This window comes from Nannobrachium achirus (assembly GCF_963921795.1).
Source record: "Nannobrachium achirus genome assembly, chromosome: 12".
Taxonomy (NCBI): Eukaryota; Metazoa; Chordata; class Actinopteri; order Myctophiformes; family Myctophidae; genus Nannobrachium; species Nannobrachium achirus.
In genome coordinates, this window is record NC_137832.1 from 53,244,022 (window position 1) to 53,266,503 (window position 22,482).

Below are 22,482 nucleotides of genomic sequence, written 5' to 3' on the forward strand. Positions count from 1 at the left end.
ATGCAGATGACCAACATGTTTCGGCCCGGATCTACAAGCTCACAACACGACGCGTTGTGAAGTTGTAGATCGGCTATATTTTAGAGTGTGAAAGCAAATCCAGGTCGGTTTTACCAATTATAGAGGGTTTTAGAGGGATATGCAGCTCTGCAAATAAAAGGTGAATTGATCCCAGTGCATGACGGAGGATAATTTCACGATGAACCCTGAATCTCAATATGATCACGATGCGATTATTGTGAGTATTTTTTATCACGATAAACAATAATAACGATTATCGTCCCATCCCCAATACTAACAAACTTTGTAGCCGCAAAACCAAGAATAGACACAGCTAAATAGCTCCAGTAGTACCCCAGACAATCAGGCTTATGAACGGACAAGCCAGAAAATAAATAAGCTTTGGGAAAAGCTAATATTCTTCATGCCATATAGTACAGCCCGAGTTACCTGAGAGTGGACACCATCAGCAATAAGTGGAATTGAACTGCAGTTTTCCCTTTATACAAAATACCTCACAAAGCAGGGGAAGCTTGTTGCAAAACTGTTAAACTAACTGACCATCGTTCCTAGGCTACCTACAAACAGTAAAGTCACCTGCCCTCTCCTTGTCCAGGGGAATGAGGGGGGAGAGTGAAATCCAACGCATTCCCTATGGAAGTCACATGGTTTCATGCCTCTTCCAAGCCTCTTGGCTTAAAGCGACAACGCCCTACCCCAAGAGGCTTGGAAGAGTCATGAAACCATGTGACTTCCATAGGGAATTAATTCACCCTTTGTCCCGTTGTCCCGCCCCTCTTCGCACCCATTGGTTCCTGTGTCTTGGTGGGACAAAAATCCTTTCTCTCCATCCACTACCATTGTAATTCAGTTGCTTCTAATTGTATTCTATGTATTCAATTCTCATTTTAACATTGGTTTCAGTAAAAAAAGGAGCCTCTCGTGGCAGTATAGTGACAGGGCATGTTTTTAAATGTTTGTATTCCTGCAAAGTTTTAGCATATTCAACATAAAAAAGGCAGAACCAGGGCGGGACAAGGCAGAAAGAGCCCTGCTGGTTGGTCAGTCAGGGACCAACCAGAAGGCTGACAAAGGGTGAATTGGATTCCACTCCCCTCTCATTCCCCTAGGACAAGGAAAGGGTATATCACTCTTTAGTGTGAATGCAGCCCTAGACTCCATCGCCCACAGAAAGACAATGCAACTAAAACGGATGACTGTGTTTAGCCATCTCAGAGTTTGAGACGGAGGGATGAGTTGAGTTGTACATCCTGATTACATTCAGGGGCTGCATGTTGTTGTTTTTGTGTGTGTGTCTGTGAGTGTTATTTCTTTTTTGTTGTCTGTGTGACTGGCAGCTTGGCAGCATTATAGAGATGATGGCTAATCAGCAAGTTACCGACTAATGGCAATGGCACGCACACACACACACACACACACACACACACACACACACACACACACACACACACACACACACACACACACACACACACACACACACACACACACACACACACACACACACACACACACACACACACACACACAGCGAGGAGTATAATTGTCAGTGATTGCATTTGGATAACGGTCCGCTCCGCGCTCGTACTGATTAGCAGTGCCATGCTGACAGGGAGAGAACGAGAAAGAGAGACTTAATAGCTCACACAGTTGAGTTGTCTGGCTTCTGTTATTACGGTAACCAAAAAAGTTGAGCCAATTAAACGGAAGCCCGGATCCACTAAACAATAGCAATCGCGAAACGTTACTTACAAAATGGAAATGATCTGCGAGACAGTGGCAATATTCAGGGTTTGAATTGTAAAATAAATAGGGGAGAGGAAAGTGGGAGGCATTTTCTTAAATACTTAAAGGGGGTGTTCAGTCAAATAAAGATGATAACAAGGGTATTCCCAGTTTGTCACACAACAGAGTAATGTATTATTAACCAACAGACAAAATTTGAATGATGAAAAAATCTAAATTTTTGAAAAATTATGTTTCAAAAATGTGTGAAATCCAATACATATTTTTCTGGCCTTTCTGCCAAGGGCTGTAGGGGCGTGGCCTATGTACAGCATGAAGCCACACCCACTCATGGAAGTATCTGCTTCCGTTTTCAGGGGTGTTAAAAAAGTACTTTTACTCAAAAAAGTAACTACTCAAGTACTCTAATTAAGTATCATATTGAGGTACTTTGACTTGAGTAGGCTATATATTTTTTTCCAAATACAAAATTAATAAAAGAAAAAAGCTCACAATGTGTCAAGCTTGTAGATCTGCTATTTTCAAAATATTTGATGCATTTGAAAACTTTTGCAGTAGTACTTTTACTCAAGTAAAATATCACTCTCCAGTGTTTCGTGTCGTCGTCACAGGACGTGCAGACACACGCGCGCACGCACACACACACACACACACACACACACACACACACACACACACACACACACACACACACACACACGGACCTAATGGAGCTACTGAGAGGGACGTGGCTAATGCTAGCAGGCTAGCAGCAGCTAGCCTGCTACCGTGGAGGCATGGATTAATGCACTTATTGCACTCGCGTGCGTGCGTGCGTGTGTGTGTGGTGGTGGGGGCGGTGGGGTGGTGGGTGGTGGGGGGGGGGGGGGGGGGGGGGAGAGCACTGCAGGAGCAGCAGCAACAGCAACAGTGTGGACGTTAGCGACCAGGCTAGCTGGAAGAAGGGATGAATTTGCCTAGTAACTGATCTCATAGGCTATTCAGTAACCTATCAAAAGTAATTAATTAATAGCTATCACCGTGATGCGCAGATTACGCACCACGGTGACAAGCATTAAAATATGACACCCCAGTTATGATTAAAAAACGTAAAGCAGTCTTATATCACAATGCTGCAATATAAAGTTCCAATTTTTTTTAACAGTGGTTCAGAAATAGTCATTCTACTTGAAAAATGTTTCTATAAAGAAATAGCTTAATTCCCTGAACAGGGCCTTTAAGCCCTACATATAGGCAGTATTGCCGTAGTCTTGGGTCGTGCGCCCCCGACGACCCATATCTTTTCTGAGCCGGGGTCTCGCACGAGTCGCACCCACAAAGAAACGAGCCTATATGCATATCAATAGACCTGTATAGTAGGTGTTGAGCGACGTTCGCGACCCCTCAAACATTGAATCACCACTGCACCACTGAGTATAGGCTACTTCGCTGGATGTCAAATAGTGAAAATAGCCAATCTACAGCGGACAATGAGTCGCATCGTGAAACGTTTTGTGCTTTCTGCGGTTGTTGCCATTTTTAAGAACTTTAACGTTTAGATTTTTTCTTTTTTAAGTTTCAAAATAGAGGCACCATGGTTAAGGTGATTAGCATAAATTATCTTTTTTTTTAATAGCTAAATCGTGATATTATCAAATATAAATATCAATATGAAACATCCCATGCATAAGGAAATGCAGGGATGAAACATAAAATGGGTTGCAAAAAGAAGAAAACAAAACAGACATGCTGCCTCGCCAGTCTAACATTTCTATCTATTTATGATTATCATATGTTATGATGAGGACTGATAAACGAGATCTAGATCTAAATTTAGTATATTTCCATTGACTTTCCTGATGACTCGCACTAGTACACTACCATAAGAATGCTTATGCTGCTCCGCACACGGCCACACAATCGGCTAATATTCATAGTGACGACAGACATCGTTGCGTGGATGTGCCGCTCCGACTCGTTTATCACAGGGGGAAATATTTGCGATTATTGACATTGGCTGCCTTTCGTGGAAGAGGCCCTTTTCAAAAAGGATGGATGATAAGACCCGATCTGCAGGAGGACCCGAATCTAAACTGAAGATCTCGCCCCTTTCTGTCAGTCTGTGTAAAGTCAGAGATTGGAAGAGCGAGAAAGTACAGCTGAAAATGGAGGATGACTGAAAGATGAGAGAAGAGGAGGAAGAGGAAAGGGGAGGGGAGGCAGAGGAGGAAGGATGAGGAGGGAGGAGAGGGGAGGTAAAGTAAAAAAAGAAAAGAAACAAGAGCGGAGAGATGAGGAGAGAGCCAAATGACAAGCTTAATGTGTCTACGTGAGTGACAGCCACGCGTGAATATTGCATGTGTGATTAGGGAGCAGAGGAGACGGAGAGGGCCTAAATGGCTTGTTAGCCGGGGTCCCTAAATACTGGCTGCCTGAGAGATGGGGTGTGGGTATAGTGACAGAGTGGGGGGGGGGGGGGGGTGGATACTGGTTGCCTGAGAGATGGGGTGTGGGTATAGTGACGGGGGGGGGGGGGGGGGGGGGGGGGGGCAGAAATGGAGATAAGGAGGGGGGGGGGAATACATTTCCTGTTAGCTGCCTTAAGACGCCAGGGATGTACAGAGAATGTTAAAGAGGCAGGGGCTGAAATAAGTACATTTACTGAAGTACTTTGTACTGAGTAGTACTGAGTATTACTCCACTACATTTATTTGAAAACTTTGGTTACTTTGCGGATATAAATTATAATATTATAAAACATACATCAACAACTTCCTATTTTATTCCTAGGCTATTGTTTGAAATTATTTTGAAAATCCGATCTACAAGCTCACAACTTGTCGCAATGTGACACGTTGTGAGCCAGTAGATCTGCTATTTTCTTGTACTTTTTTGTACTTTTACTTTGGTACTTTAAGTATGGTAAATGTTGATGTATGTTGAGTATTTCTATTTTGCAGTATTTATACTTTTACTTAAGTAAACAAGGTGAGTACTTTTTCCACCACTGCTTGCAGTACTCTGGACCCACTTCTGACACCATGGGGGCAGCTGTGAGAGGAAGCGCTGGACTAATGCTGATCAGAAGCGGCGGCGCGCCCGTGTTGGCAACACGTCACATATCGACACACCAGACGCCACTCTCTCTCTCCTCTCCAAATTCCTGCTTCAGGACATTTCCTCCTGGCAGACAGCTTCGTCTGTCCGAGCCAAGCACAAACACACACACACGTCACTCACCAATAGACACATGCACCCGCACACATTTATACACACTCACAAACAAAGTCAAACACACGCGCGCACACACACACACACACACACACACACACACACACACACACACACACACACACACACACACACACACACACACACACACACACACACACACACACACACACACACACACACACACACACACACACTAACATGTCAGCTGTCTCATGCACAGTCACACTTACTCAAAAATACACCAGTCAAAGTGGCATACCGTACATAAATGACCTTACAGATATTAACAGATGAGACATTATGGGGGGGGGGGGTGTAGGGGGTGTGTCAATCTGAACAGCAAATACAGGGGGGCAACGAGATGGAGGACAACGATTACTTCCTGTCATCTGAGCACAGAAAGACACTTTTGCGTTGTGTTGTACAGTCCAACACATGAGCTGTGTATCAAAATAGATGGTTTAGGCTTAGCTACTCTACAATCTGTCAAGTGGGAATGTTGAAATGGTTTCCACAATACAAGGAGACCCTTCTGATATGCTTGTCCTCGTTTCAATGTTGAACCCATCGAGTTGTCAAGTCGTCTAGTTCAACAATGCTGGACTTTGACGCGTCATCCCCAAACCTACAGTATACCACTTGTGCAAGGGACGCGCTGTGATTGTCTAGTACGCTTGTGCAAGGACACGCTGTGATTGGCCAGTAGCCACTTTCAGTGGGAGTTGGGGCAAACACTCTCGCCTAAACATCTATCGGCTCAAGCGACCTTGAGCCACGAGAGGCACTGCCGAGCGAGCGAAAGCGCCGTGCCTAACGTTGTGAAGAGAGAGAATGAACATGTGGAATTCGTGGCTGCTATGTAAAAGCCCAAAACCTTGATCTTGAACTCAACAGGAAATCGCAAACTCACACATAGGATAATTAGCCACATAGCCTACACATAACTGTCAGAAGTCACAACCTTCACAATCAGAAACACCACAACAAAGACAGTAGATTCACATCAGCATTCGATTTCAGAGCCACAAACACTCTGTACACTGAACATGTTTCATTGCCACTGTCAGTCATTGGGACCAGAAATTACAGCCAACAGCCCAACATATTAGTCCAACAGCTTGAATCACATTGTACTATACACACACACAAGCAGCAGCAGTTGCAAAGAAAAAGAAAAACAGGATAAGGTTCATACCTTGAAGTGATGGCCAGGGTCACATTCTGGAATTCATCATACTCTCCAGGGTGCCCTCCCAGAGTGCATACTCCGCTGTGCCCTCCCAGCGCACCCCTGCCAGGATGTCCATCTCTACAATGCTGTGGTCTGGGGTCATCACCGTGGCTCTTGTACTTATACTCTGAGTCCTAAAGCACAGAGTAGGTTGGGAGGAACACCATGAGTCTTGAGTATCTGAGAAAAAAAAAAGAAAAGAAAAGAAAAGAAAAGAAAAGAAAGATCAAACACAGAGCTATACTTTTTTGAGTACAACAATGTACTCAACATTTCCTATTGAAATTATTACTTATCAATAGAACACCGAAGTCCTGATGTCATGCCCCCTCGATTCCCATTGTTTTTTTGTTTTTTGTTTTTTAATCTCCATAGGGGAATCTTAGATCACGTCATATAAGAAGAATTGTGTTCCAAAAATATACAAAGCATCCGGGAATTTCTGTCAGTGGTGCTGGCTCCACAACATTTGTGACATTCATTTATATTTCATATAGCCTGTTTCTGGAGAAAATCGTATTAATTCTGCCGGAAAAAGTCGGAAGACTACACCTCCGGGACAGTGACTTCCAGGTTTGAAATCACTTTTCCCTACCAGCTGTGTTCCTTTAGTCGAAGCTTCATATCCATATCGGCAAGGTGGTTTGGTCATTTTTGGAACACAGTTCTTATATGAGGCGATCTATGATACCCTATGAGATTTCAACTAAAAAATAAGAATGGGAACCTGGGGGATAGCACCCTCTAGCGTCAGTGACATCAGACCCATTAAGATCTGAAATGCATAATTAGGTATTATTTCATTAACCATTATGTTATGCTTTATCCATGGAAAAATAGGAATAATATACAAGCGCTGCAAGCTTGTAGATCTGCTATTTTTGAAAAATCTTTTGTGGAAGTCTTTTTTTTTACCCAATTCTATAAATGTCTTCTAAATCCTTCTTCTAAAACAGTGGTTCTCAAACTTTTTCATGTCAATGACCCCTAAAATGACATGTATTTGGCCGCGGACCCCCATCTCATAATATGTTTTTCCAGGGGCCCCCCAGAAGCAAATATTTGAGTTAAATGTTCACTTTTAAAAAGATACATTAAAAGTAAAAATAAAAATAAATCACGATTCGTTGCCGTGCTGAGCTTGTATATCTGCTATTTTTAATTGTTAAAGCATAAAATAATGGTCCAAGTGGTTCTAAGGTCTCAATGGGTTGGTCTATTAGTATGACATTGCTTCTGAACCAAATTGTTTTCTTTAAGTGAAAGTGGTTAAAGGACCGGTTCACCTCTGGGACAACCAGATCTTATTTTATTGTTGTTTGGGATCAACACGATCAACACAATCCTGACTGAGTTATTTTTTGGGTTCAATCTGTGTTTTTAGATATTTTAGTATTTCAGCATGCTACAACTGGTCATATGCTTTGTAGCATGATATTGCATCATCTAATGCATCATATGATGCAAAATGCATCATATGACCAGTTGTAGCATGCTGAAATACTAAAATATCTAAAAACACAGATTGAACACAAAAAATTACTCAGGATTGTGTTGATCGTGTCCCAAACAACAATAAAATAAGATCTGGTTGTCCCAGAGGTGAACCGGCCCTTTAAGTGTGTGGGTTTTATTTATATTAAACCAATGAAAAGTATTAACAAAAGTTTGTGAATAATAACTACATCATTGGTTCCATATTGGAACACATGGTTGAGAAGTGTTGGACTTGCAATGTTCCTTACAAAGAAATACAAAGTAACAGGTATCCACCTGACAGAGACTATAGCCTTCTACCCTTTTATTTTTTACAAATAGTGTAGCCTATTTGTACACATCAGATTCAACCACAACACAAACACACAACCACCTTCTACTATCATTATCATACGTGTTTGAGTTTAGAAGCGCGTTTCAAAATAGGAAGTAGCAGGACTTTACGTTATTGAAAACAAGTACTTCCAAACTCTGACACTCAAGGCCAAGGGTTGGTATCGCAACCAATGGATACCAGATAGGGAATAAAATATCTATGAGTTGGTTCATTGTGGCTAACTACCTTCATGAGCTTTACTATAGGCCTGCCTGCATGTTGCAGCATCACTCAAACACAGCTCAATTTAACATTATACAAACATTTTATCTTTTTGTCATGAAGATAATCAACTACACTGCTTGCTGCCTGGGTGGTGTATGGACCCAGACAACAAACAAGCTACAGACTTCACAGTTACTTCATTCAAAAAAAGGAATCACCAACAATTCACAATCATCTCTCTGCCTCCCTTTAGCTCTGCTGTGGAACGTAAAAGAGTCAAAATGGGGTTCAGGTCATTATATCCTGTGTCCCATGAGCCTTTGCGTGAAAGTTGTACATCACTTCCTGTTCCTCTTAGCCAGGGGTGGGCAACTTTGATGATGGAGAGGGCCTCTATATTTTCACATTCACTCCAGAGGGCCACAATGCATATACAGTTAAAAATAGCAAAAATAGTAGATCTACAAGGTCAAAACGCATCGCAGTGCGCAGAGCTTGTAGATCTGCTATTTTTGCTATTTTTGAATTGGAATCTGAAATAAATGTTAGATATTTTTTAATTGGAATCCTGCAAAGTAACAATTTTATTTCATTTCAAATGCATTCATATGTTCTTATGTTAACTTTGTGAACTTAAATACAAATATATTGGACATAAAAAAAAACGAGTGCTGCTATGTCTAATATAGACTGAAGTAATTAAAGCGAGTCATGTTTGCTTGGTTGGAAATGGAATTTTAACAGCTGAAATCAATACTATATCAGCATTCCAATATTAACCAGGGGCCGCATTAAGTGAAGGTGGGGGCCGCATGTGGCCCCCGGGCCGCCAGTTGCCCATGTATGCTCTTAGCTGTTGCATTCAGATTTTATTTCTTTTTAGCTGCGTCTCAAGTCCTTAAATTAGGTACCATTTCCTACACTTCTTTCCTATTTCCTTGTATGTTCCACCTACTGTCAATGGGAGATAGGAATTTAGGAAATAGGAACTAGGAAATAGGATTTATTTAAGTACTTGAGACGCAGATTTTGACCACAAAGCATGTAAAGATTGATAAAGGTCATTAGAACAGGATAAAGCTTGTTCAATATATGTTTATATATGTGAATATATGTGAAAATAAAGCTTGTTCAATATATGTTTTGAGCTGTATTCTTTTGTTTTTGTTTTTAAAGGTCAATAGAATTAATAATTTCTACGTTGATAACAGGCCGTGCAGTAACACTTGCACCCTTTTCCTGGTTGCATAATGGTGTCTGACATAAGTAGAACTGGGCCAGTTATGTCAGACAAATATTTACAGCGATACACTAATTTCATGAGATTTCATCTAATGAAAATCTATTGCCATCGCTAATTGCGCTAAACGGTAAGATGCTGTGCCTCGCTTCGAGACTGCAGACCAGTCTTCCTGTCTTCACTGCACATTCGTTTCCACCAAAGGAAACTGACCACTGTGCCCACGCAGGAGTTTATATAGGAAAATTCAGTTCCAATGTCCTCCCTAAAGGGTCATTACCGGGCAAGATAAAGATAAAGAAGATAAAGAAGCTCAAGCTTGTATATCTGCTATTGTTTAATAGTTAAAGCATAAAATAATGGTTAAAATAATAATGTGTAATAATGCGTTCCAGTTAATATCACCCTCACCCAGTTAATATCACCCTCACTCCTAACCCACTTCACCAGTCCCTCCCTCCCTCCCTTTGACCGTCTCTCTCTGACTATGCAAGTGCTTTCCAAGTGACTCCTTCTACAATACTGCCACTCAAGTGTGGAATTCCTTGACTATTTCCCTTAAAGCATGTAACTCGCTGGGCTCCTTCAAGGCTGCCCTGAAAATCCACCTTTCAGGAGGAGGCCATGGCGAAGGTATTCATCACTCCTCCCAGTGAACACCCACCCACCCCCCTTTACTTTACTTTACAACCACCCACTCTTTTCCTCCACTTTGTACATATAGTGGGTTTTTATAATTACATTGAATGTAGTTCTTTACTCTGTACATATAATGTTATTTTAATTGCATTAAATGTTGTTCTTGTTAATATTTGCGTTGAATTGAATGCCAAGGACTTCCAACGTAAACAAAGCCGTAAAAGGTCTTATTCGGGATGTTCCTATGTGGGCAGGATGTTTAACTGGCCTGTGCTGCACTGCATATATTTGTGTTGTCTGTACTTGTCACTCATGTTTGTCTAAAAAAGAAAAACACGCTCCATGGCCTCAGTGAGCGAGTGGATTTAGTATTGTCTGTTTCATGGATCACGTGCAGTAGGGCAGCTGACCCGTCTAGTCTAGCAAGCCATCTCCGGCGCCACCGGTTGCATCTAATGAGTTCATATAGTGTGGGGCCTTAAGGGGAGCAAATGCTAATTTCGTGCAAATTTATCTTAAATGCGCCACATTTTGCACAGATGTAGCCCAGGGCATGCTCTAATGATTTAGCTAGGGCGCCCGAGTTTGCGACCTTCGGGGTCGCCACAGCGGTCAAATCAAGTTGGGCTCCCATCGACTTTCTATACAGGAGGAAAATACCCAATCTCTATGGGAAAAATAAATGTCAGTTTTATTTTTTTTATTTTTTAGTGGCACTAGTAAACCACGCCCACTGCTATGCCCTATATATTGACATGATTGAGATCTTCACACTCAGTATTTAGAAGCAAACCTTATGCACAGCTTGCAATCCAGGCATGCAATTGTGCATGTACATTAGAGTTCTCAAATTCTGCCTGAACCTGACCATACCCAGACCCGACCCGTCACCCGACATTTAGAGTAGTGTGTATAGGGTAGGGCCTAATATGTATGCCAAGTAATTAGTCGGGCTGGGTAGGGCCTCGGGCTCAATATTATTGTATTACTTTTACTCTGTGATAGAGTTCTCAAATTCTTCCCAAACCTGACCATACCCTACCCGACGTTTTCGGGTCGGGGTAGGGCCTAAAACGTATGCTAAGCAGCCGGGTCGGGTTAGGGCCCAGTTAGGGCCAGGCTTTCATTTTCAGGCCCATTGAGAAGTCTAATGTGCATGTGCGTGCGTGCATGCGTCCGTCCGTGCAGACAGGCGCGTGCGTGCTTGCATGCATGCATGCTCCGCAGGAACCGTAGTCTGCATAAGCCCTTTCAAACACAGCTGTTATTTCCATAACTGTGCTGCAGGGAGAGAGCGATAATAAAGTTTAATATCTGCTAAATGATAAGCCGGCTGCTGGATGGCAGTCATAGACTTCATTCTCTCGGAGCACATCCAACTACCCAGTGTTCCTCACCAGTCTCTGAAGGTATTTTAAGGACTCAGGGAAGAAAATGGCACACTGTGTGTGTGTGTGTGTGTGTGTGTGTGTGTGTGTGTGTGTGTGTGTGTGTGTGTGTGTGTGTGTGTGTGTGGAGACGCAGGTGGTGAGTTGCAGCCTCCCAAGGCCTGCGGGACATTGCTCAAATCACCAGAGACCAAAAGAAGAACATTCTTTACCTCTGTTCTGTTCTCTCTCTCATGTTCTCTCTCTCTGTTCTCTCTCTCTCTCTCTGTGTGTGTGTGTGTGTGTGTGTGTGTGTGTGTGTGTGTGTGTGTGTGTGTGTGTGTGTGTGTGTGTGTGTGTGTGTGTGTGTGCGTGCGTGTGTGCGTGTGTGTGCGTGTGTGTATGTGTGTGCGTCTCTTTCTCTCTCTCTCTCTCTCTCATGTCTTCACCCTTCTCTCATTTACTTATTTCTCTTTCTCTCTTTCTCTTTCTCTGCCCATTCTTTCCCTCTTTTTTTTACCCTCCAGCCCAAGCTCCATAGAGTTGCTGAGCTCCTTCTCCTTCCAGGTTTTTCTTCTTTTTCCCTCTTCTTGAATTTCATTTTTCTCATTCCACACAAACTGTGTGCAAGTAGCTCCCCCCAGTGGCAAAAACTGACATTCATGGGCTACAAACTAAAATGCAAATAATCGTTAAGGATGCACATTAGGAGTGCTTCACAATGGGTAATGGACAATGACCCCAAAAAGATCAAATGATGTGAACCACATGCTGACAATGGCATTGTGGGTCTTCAGGCCTCTGTGAGGACATCTATGACTTTAGTCATCTATGTCACTGGTTCACAACCTTTTTAGGCTGTGACCCCCAAATTAATCATATTTTAACCCCCCTGGGGATCCCTCCCCACATGTTAAGAACCACTGATCTATGCCCTCCATGCAAGGGTCATCGCCATGTTGGCTTGTGGTGGACATTTTTGTCAAAATACATTTTTTTGCCACGGACATACAGAATGAGTGGACAATAATATTACCATGGAAACCATGGTTAGGTAGGCCTATTCTGATACAATATAGGCCTAATAATGGCAGGTAAAACAGAAAATATAAAACTTGCCACGGACAAGAATAAAATAGATCTTTATTGTCATTGTCACAAGTACAACGAAATTAAAAGTGCCAAACGATCAGGGCATCATTAAAATCATTCAAAAATAGCTAAAACAATTTCAACGAAACATACACAGAACCATACTTCCCGTCATTGCACAACCCCTATTGCACTTAACATGCACAGCACAGACAAAAATGTAAATAAAAGCAGCTGTTATTGCACAAACTCATATTGCACTTAAACCCAAACAGCACCAAACATTTATGTTCATCAGATCAACGTTTCTTAGCAGCATTCAGTGTAACTACCGCTGAGGGATAGAAGCTGTTACTAAACCTGCTTGTTCCTGACTTTATCGATCTATACCTTCTGCCTGATGGCATCAAATCAACCAGGGAGTGACTGGGGTGGGAAGTGTCCTTTAAAATCTCTTTCCCATGGACATAATGATGACCCCTGCGTCTATATGACCTAGTGGTTCTCAACTTTCTTCTGTCTGGACTGGGGCCAACATGAAAATCTCTAAAGTGTTGCGATTCACTCATCTGACCACTTAACATGGCAGCCCATTAAGACCTGGGACCACTTTAAACATTATTTTATGCTATAACTATTAACAAATAGCAGATATACAAGCTACATATCTCTCTCTAGTGTGTGTGTGTGTGTGTGTGTGTGTGTGTGTGTGTGTGTGTGTGTGTGTGTGTGTGTGTGTGTGTGTGTGTGTGTGTGTGCGCGTGCGTGCGTGCGTGCGTGTGTGTGACTGTGTGTGCCTGCATGCTTGCGTGCATGTGCGTGTGTGTGTGTGTGTGTGTGTGTGTGTGTGTGTGTGTGTGTGTGTGATATGACAGAGGGAAGTGTCACATAAATGGCCAATGACTCCCCAGGCACCTCATCCATCCAAAGCTGTGTGTGTGTGTGTGTGTGTGTGTGTGTGTGTGTGTGTGTGTGTGTGTGTGTGTGTGTGTGTACATGCACACACATGTCCTGATGTGTGTGTTCATGTGTGAGCCAAGAAAACATCACCTGAAGGCCCCCCAGGTCCTGTCTCCCATCTCCAGGTGTGTGTGTGTGTGTGTGTGTGTGTGTGTGTGTGTGTGTGTGTGTGTGTGTGTGTGTGTGTGTGTGTGTGTGTGTGTGTGTGTGTCTCAGGTGTGTGTCCATGGGATGCACCAAGGGATGTTTGTTTCCAGGCCAACTGTTGCCATCGCCAACTGCAGGCCTGGAACGTTCTCTTTGTCTCTTTCTTTTCTCTCTAAAATAACTGATTTGAGCGACACCGCCATGTCATGTCACAAATTATGGCCTCCATCCGTCTGTCTGTCTCTCTGTAGATGGTGAATTCATCTACTATTCGATAGAAGAATCAATGTCCACTTCAAATGGTGGCACTATAACAGGCAGAGTCACGCTTTTACCTATAACTGCATTGCAATCTGCATGACATTTTCACGCATACTCCCTAGGGACGGATTAACCCCTGCAAGGGCCCTCGGGCCGCTAATTATTTAGAGCCTCACATCCCCCTCCGTAACCCCCCCTCCCGACGCGCAATACCCACAACGGTGGGCACACAGAAGCCTACTGCTTGTGTGGGTCAAGAAAGCACATTTTATCGTACAGGATTTACATGTAATAAGGAGGGGCCCACACATTTGATATTTGATTAACTCATACATTTCATTTTAGTAAATTGTCGGTGACCGCACGGCCCAGTTCCCCCCAAGGGCCCCTGCGAGCCCAGGGCCCTTAGCATTTGCAGAGAATGATTAGAGGTCCAGTGGCAAAAAGAGTGCACAGCAGAGGAAAATGGATTTCACTCTACAGCCAGCTATATTAAAAAAAAAGTGCACAATGAACTCTGGGAGAAAGGATGACGTCGTCATAACCAGGGTGAGACTTGGGCACTGTGGTCTAGCCCAGTGGTTCCCAAACGTTTTAGCTCACGACATATAGTGAAAACAGCAGATCTACAAGCTTACAATGCGTCGCTTCACGCTGCGTTGTGTGCTAATAGATCATCACTACTTCTTAAAATTTGTTTTCTAGTTCATGGAATTTTTCTTTTATTTATGAATTAAATTACTTTTTTTTTGTAAATGTTTTGAAATAATAATAATTAAAAACAACATTTAGGAAACAATAAATAAATGGAACCATAAAATGTGCCACCCACAAATGGGTCCCGACCCAGTGTTTGGAAAACAGTTGTCTAGCGAGAAGTACACAAATGAGACAGCAGATGTTTGAGGAATTGGCAGACCAGGGCAGGGTCTCAAAGTATTCTCCTATAAGGCTATTTTTACACCAGACAGAGGTGAATTTCCATCATATTGGAACTATGAAAACGATCTTGAGATTTCTCCACTCTACTACTGATCTGTATTCGAAAGTGTTCTCAAAGTGGATTAAAGGGACTCTATGGGTTCCTTTAGAGGGGTCTAAATTGACCCATACAAGTCTTTAACTCTGACAGTGTACAAATGGAACCAAATGAACTCGTCAGGACGGGTTCATTTGGTTCCATTTACACTGTAAGAGTTAAGGAGAGACCTTGAAATGTCCAAGTTTGAGAAACAGTTGTGGAACTAAAACAGTGAACCACCGCCTGTGGACTGCCTGCCGGAATCAAAAATAACATGTTAGGGTATTGTTAGATTTCTTTTGAGGGAAACAGGAGTGTATGATAGGATATAGAATAGAATAGAATAGCCCATGCGCGAGTGAACGTGAATAGGAATTAGATTGTTTGATCAACACGCCGGATCGGAAGGTGGCGGTAATGCGCCATAAAGTTGGATGCCAACCACCGTAAAACAAGAAGGAGAAGAAACATAAACAAAAAAGGCGGTGTTGTTAACTTAGCATGTTGTTAGCTAAAGTATTATAGCATGCAAACAGTGATGATGATGCACCGAGAAGTTGAACTCAACGACCGCTGAGAAGAATAAGAAAAAAGCGATCCGTTTGATCGTCTGTGGAGAATTGCTGGAGGACTTTAGCTGACTGTCTGTCAGTCTGATCAACAGCACACTGGCTGCAGGCTGCAGCTCTCTGGCTACCAGCTAGCTAGCTAGTAAGAAGTAAGTATTAAAGTTGTTGTTTTTGCATCAACAGGCGCGTTTTAACAGCAGCTGTGTCGTCACACTGCAGTGAAACCTGACGTGCACAGTGGGGGGAAAACACTGTATTTTGCACTGTTTAGTGGGCGTGTGTGATATATCATAATATGTTTAGGCTACCTTTGTGCTCGAAATTTTAACCCCCTCTGAAAATTAGGTTTATTAGTGTAGCCACTCTTCCTTTAACAGAACTTGTGAACTATGCTCAAAACCGTACTTTTTGGAACATTCAGTGCCTTTGCAGTTGTTTTTATATCCTTTTCCTTTTTTTGTACAAAGTAATAATCTCCTCCTCTGAATTTTTCTGACCATTCCTAGGTTCATTCACACTGTTGAGTGATATCACCTGTTCTTGGGGGATTAGGGGGGAGGGTGTTGTGTGACTTAGTCCATTTCATTCCCAATGGAATTCACATGGTTTCATGCCTCTTCCAAGCCTATTGGCTTAAATTAAGCTTGATTTAAGTCAAGAGGCTTGGAAGAGGCATGAAACCATGTGACTTAAATATAGAGAATTAATTGGATTCCACTCTCTCCCCCCATCATCCCCCAAGGACAAGGGGGCAGGTGACCTTACTGTGTGTAGGAAGCCTTAGACTTAACTTAGTCAGGCCAGGTTGCAACTATTTTCATCGCCTGTTTATGTATTATGATCTAATAACGTTACCGCTTTCACACAGCGTGTACCCTATTTATCACTTTAGAGGAGGTCGAAAATGCCCTGTGCAGCAGTTGGATGTACTAACAGATCCAAGCGTGGGAATGGCATATCGTTTTTCCGGTGAGTTGGCCTATGTTTATATTTTATTTATTTTAGTGATTGCATTTTTTTTGTTTGCATCATTGTAGCTGGGGCCTGAAAATGTCATGTGCAGCAGTTGGATGTACTAACAGATCCAAGCGTGATGGCATATCACTTCACCGGTGAGTTGGCCTGTGTTTATATTTTATAGTGATTGAATTTTGCAGCATTGTCGCTGGAGCCTGTATGAAATGCATTGAGCATTGTAGCTCTGTTTAGGGAATTCACCAAATATTCGAATATCAAAGTCACTATTCGACGCTGTTCACCAAAGTTGAATATTCGCTTTTTTTTTTTTTTTTTTTTTCTCTTTAAAAAACGTATCGTTTATAAAGCCTGGCTAGATAGGAAGTCATAAGAATGAGTTGTCAATGCCCCTGGTGTGTTAATGCTCTATACCAGGGGTTCTCAAACCTTTTTAGGCCGTGACCCCCAAAATAAACATATTTGAGCTGGGGACCCCCACCCCGACAAGCTCTTGGAATTGCAGGTATTACATTTAATGTGACTTGGTTCCGCAGATAAATATTGTGAAAATAGCAGATCGTCTATTTTCACAATGTTCGCCTCTTGCTTACTTAATATATGACAGTTTGGCCAGTCGAATATTATATGAATAATATGTGAATGCCCTAGCTCTGGTCCAGAGCATTAGCGAGGTAATGCTTCACTCTGGACAAGCCATATTTCGACTGCAGTTTTAGCACCACACCACATCGCATAAAAATATCTACATTTTCCATTATCCAAAAGTACCCCCTCTCAAATCCACAGGTAAGAGTTGCAGACTCCGGTCAATGACACTGGAAGTCGCTCTGGATTAAGAGCGTCTGCTGCACATGTTTTGGCTTTTGAGCCTTCCTCAGGTTATGAGGCAATATGAGCAATGCATTGTGTGTAATTGTGGCTTAACGTGACACGTTTTAATATTGGACCAAAGTGCTCATGATGTTGAATGTACATGCCCTTATAAATACATGTTTAATTGCTGATACAACATAAACTGTTGATATCTACATTATGCACAACAGTAAATGTCTTTCTGTCTGTATCAGATTCCCTAAAGACAAAGAGAGGAGGAAGGTATGGGAGGTGAAGATGAGGAGAGCCAATTGGAAGCCTCTAGATACCTCACGTCTGTGCTGTGACCACTTTGAAGAAGATCAGTTCTTCAAACACAGGAAGAGGGTATGTCGATGAATGGTACTGAAACACCATTTCCATCCACCATCTGACTGGTGTCTGTGGCTCAGACAACATTGAACATTATATCAAGCTATTCAACTGTGTTAGAGTACCGGTAATGCCATTGTTGTTGATAATGTTGATCTGGCCATTAATGTATGTTTGGTCAAGTTAGGTATCTGATGCTATTGATTTGCTTGTTAACAAATCGTGTGGTTTGGATAATATTTTAGAAGAGCATCTTAAGCAGCTTTAGATGGGTCCATGCTCAAGTTCCCTCAGCCCTATGTTCCCTCAGTGACGCGGGTGAATGTACCTTAAGGCACCATTCAGGACAATTGCCTTTTCCGAACTCTCCTGAACTTGAATGCAACATTTGTATATTGAAAGAATGTGTCCTCTCTGTGTAGAAATCCATGTCATTATGCCATCTCCAGTGGCTAAACACTTGGTATAACCAAGCCGAGTGTGGGGTTGCACATTGAACATCGCTGATCAAAGACTTTTCACCCTGTACTGCGGGGGGGTTTGCCTTTATTGATAGTACACAGTAGCCAATAGGTAGAGAGGAAGCATGGTCAGAGAGATGGGGAGTGACATCACATGCATTAAAGGCTGTCGGGATCGGGACTCGAACAGAGTCCCAGAATGCACTGGCAGGCATCAGAGCCTATGTGGTATGCGCCTAGACCACTAGGCCAATGGGCGCCCAAGGTCTGCTGTTTTCCCCCCTACACCAAATCTCTATGACAAAAAAAGCAAATAGCTTTTTCCCAAGTTGAGTATATATCTTATATATATATGTGCTATAGAATTCTGTCTGAAATAAAGATTCTATATATTCAGATAATTGTTTATCACCTACACAGTACATTTTGTAATTTAGCTGGTGATAACATGGCTGTATGCTATTTGACTTTAAAGTAAAAAATGTTTGAGTATAGTATGCACATCCGTAACAAGTTGCATTTAAATCACTACAAACAATACATTGTGAAGGTAAATGAAATCACATCATATGTATTACAATCTACCAACTCTTTTCTATTTAGGGCAGGATCCTGAAGGACGATGCTGTACCCACCATTTTCAAGTTTCCACCACATTTGATGCCAGAGAAGAAGCGAGGCAGGCCCAGGCGGATCCGACATGATGCCATTCTGCCATCCCCCCAATGCAACACTAACCCTATACCTAACCCTATCCTTCATGGAAGTGCCGCCACTCCGACAATTAAAAGTCCATGTCAGAATGGCACCGTGTCGGAATGGAGAGCGCCCCCCGCGCTAAGTGTGGCTGAGGAGCTAACGGCCATTCCATCTACCAGTACCCTGCCTGTGGAGCTAAAGGGCACTCCATCTATCAGTACCCTGCCTGTGGTGCTAAGGGGCATTCCATCTACCAATACCCTGCCTGTGGAGCTATGGGGCACTCCATCTATCAGTACCCTGCCTGTGGTGCTAAGGGGCACTCCATCTATCAGTACCCTGCCTGTGGTGCTAAGGGGCATTCCATCTACCAATACCCTGCCTGTGGAGCTATGGGGCACTCCATCTATCAGTACCCTGCCTGTGGTGCTAAGGGGCACTCCATCTATCAGTACCCTGCCTGTGGTGCTAAGGGGCATTCCATCTACCAATACCCTGCCTGTGGAGCTAAGGGCCATTCCATCTATAAGTACCCTGCCTGTGGAGCTAAGGGGCACTCCATCTATAAGTACCCTGCCTGTGGAGCTAAGGGGCACTCCATCTATAAGTACCCTGCCTGTGGAGCTAAGGGGCACTCCATCTACCAGTACCCTAAACAAGATCCTGGTACACCCTGCACCAGGACCTTGGATAGGCTTGGATATTGAAGCTGTAACAGACAATGGAGATTGTGGTGTTACAATGTATGTTGATCATAACTATGCCAGGGTGATGCAACACACTGATGAGACCATGGTTGTTGACAGTGGGATGCAACACGCAGATGAGACTATAGTTGTTGACAGTGGGATGCAACACGCAGATGAGACTATAGTTGTTGACAGTGGGATGCAACACGCAGATGAGACTATAGTTGTTGACAGTGTGTGTGATGAGGATATTATTGTGGTTGTAGTTGGGGAGCAGCCAACTGATCCACAAACAATTCCGCTCGATCATCGTGGGTATTATGGAAAGTCACCACAAATCCCTGTGGAAACTGAACATCCCTACTTGACTTGGTCTTGGAAATGTCTTAGAAGACTAAAACAAGAAAATGTTAAAGTAAGGGCAAAGTTTGTTGATCTTCAGAACAAGCTTAAGTTGAGGGGTCGGCAAATAAGTAGATTGAAATGTAAAGTCAAGTCCATGAAAGCGTTGACAAAGACTCTTCAGAAAACAGTTGATTATCACGAGCAAGAGTGCGGCTCTGCTGGATTCTATAAGAAAAAGAAAAAACGAATGCAAGGTTCCTGCCAGACAGCAACAATATAATTTTTTGTTTTGTCTTACACTGCCATGCCCCATTTGTCAGACGTGAAGGCAATACTCTCTTTTAACTCGACGTGCCAACGCGTCGAAGTTTTTGATATCTGTGTGCCCTCGACGCGGGTCGCGGCGGGTGCCGGCACCCGCCTGTGAAGAGAAACAGTCTTTCCCGAAATGCAACAGGGTATCACGTGACCGGGAAATTCTGTTCCCTCGTAGAGAGCAGTGTTGTGCTGCTGCACAAAAGTGCATTTATCTTCTAGTCTAACTTTTAAATCACGTTCATGTTTAAAACGCGGCCTTCTCTACCGGCCGTTACAAAAACACTGATGCCCGCGATTGTCATTTTTATGTCCTGAGTGAAAGAAAATACTATTGTGAAAAAATCCAGGATATACTCTGATTACGTTTTCCATAGAACTGCAGAAAGAGGTAAAATGGCCATTGCAATTGCCGATTAAATCTTGAATAATCCTGGGCACCTGATGTGTTTAATAAATGCATTTTGCTTTCAAAATAATAATTGATTATTAAAGTATTATCTTTACTTATTGCTTGTCTGGTTTAAAAAGTCCAGGTACCATTATTCAAGAGTCTGTGTGTGTGGGTGTGGCAGTTTAACTTGCAGCTTGTGAGGGAAAAGCTGTATTGAATATATATTCATGTTTAAGGTTTCTGGTTTTACTTACAGTAAGGCAGGGACAAAAAGGCAACCTGAACGAACATTTGAATGTACATTTATGGTTAAAATCTCTAAATGAGTGATGCTATTGGTAGAATCATAATCATTTATTTACACAGCATATCCATTTGAACATATTTACATGAGGTAAGCGTCAAGTTCAACTACATAGTCCACAAGTGGTAGGTCCATGAGGGGAAAAAGGGTCAAGGCCAGTCTGATGACAGGCTATAGTCATGACTCATGCCTTGTTCAGCAGTCTGATGGTAGCTGTTCAGAAAACATCATCTTGTCTGCCTACAGTAGGGCAGTGGTTCTCAAACTCGGGGTTGGGATTTGTGGGGTCCCCAAATGATTAGCTTAATGTCATTCTTTTCTCACTCAATGGTAAACAAACCAACACGCAGTATATGTATATGTCACAGTTAGTTTGAGATTCAGTTAGATTGAGAACAGGAGCGCTCTTTTTTTGTGCACAAGGTGGAGCAGGCGCTGCCTCCTTCGGGGAACTAGGAATAATTTGACTGAGGTTAGGTTTAGGCATAGATTTACTGAGGGTTAGGTTTGGGCATTCACCAGCGTGGGACTAAAGCTGACTGCATGCTCTACCACTGGAACATGAGCTTCTTCCACATCCAGGTGAACAAAAACAAGCGCTCCTATCCCAATCTAACTGAGTTACCCAAACTAACTAACATATACGAGTGGAGTTACCCAAACTAACTGTAACATATACATGTATCTGCACATTTTTAAAGTGACAATTTAAGGATTTTCAAGACCGTTTTAATACCAAACTGTCAAATATAAGCAAGAGGCGAACATTGAAAATAGCTGAGATGTTGTGAGCATGTAGATCGCCCTATTTTACCAATATTCATCTGTGGAACTGGGTCACATGAAATGTAATACCTACAATTCCAAGTGCTTTTCAGGGTGTGGGTCCCCAGTTCAAATATGTTTATTTTGGGGGTCACGGCCTAAAAAGGTTTGAGAACCTCTGTGGTAGGGGAATGAACAGTTTGGATTGTTCCTGGAGGGAGAGAAACTACCTCCCATAAGCACCCTTTCCCGACTGCATCACCTGCTCTAGGGTGAGCCGTCTAGAGACCATGAGGTGGTAAGACTGGGCCTGAGTGGTGTAGGGGGAATTAGGAGTGGGTGTAAGGGACAAGACATGGCAGCTGGGAAGATTGAACAGTGTTATGGACACACAAGTGCTGATAAAGAAAATCTAAATTGCAGAATATCACAAACAACATACATCACATAGGGCAACAAATACATCCATTAAAACTCAATTTCAACAGCAGAAAACTCAGACTTGAATGGTTTACGGTTTCTGAATTTGGGCTTTAATGGACTCTGTGAAATTAACTTTGTCATGCAGAAATAGCCCAGGAGTGTCAAAGTCAAACTTTATGAGGGAGATCTACAAAGTTGCCATTTAAACAATTCACATAATGTAGCCATAACACTGTTCACAAACCGGAGACCCTCGTCGATCTTCCCCGGATTGGCACCAGCCTTCCACCTGCATCTCTGGGTGATGCCAGAAAAGAGGATCTTCATTTTTGGATGCTGCAGGTGGAGCAGTCCTCCTTCATTGCTGCGACGAGTTTAA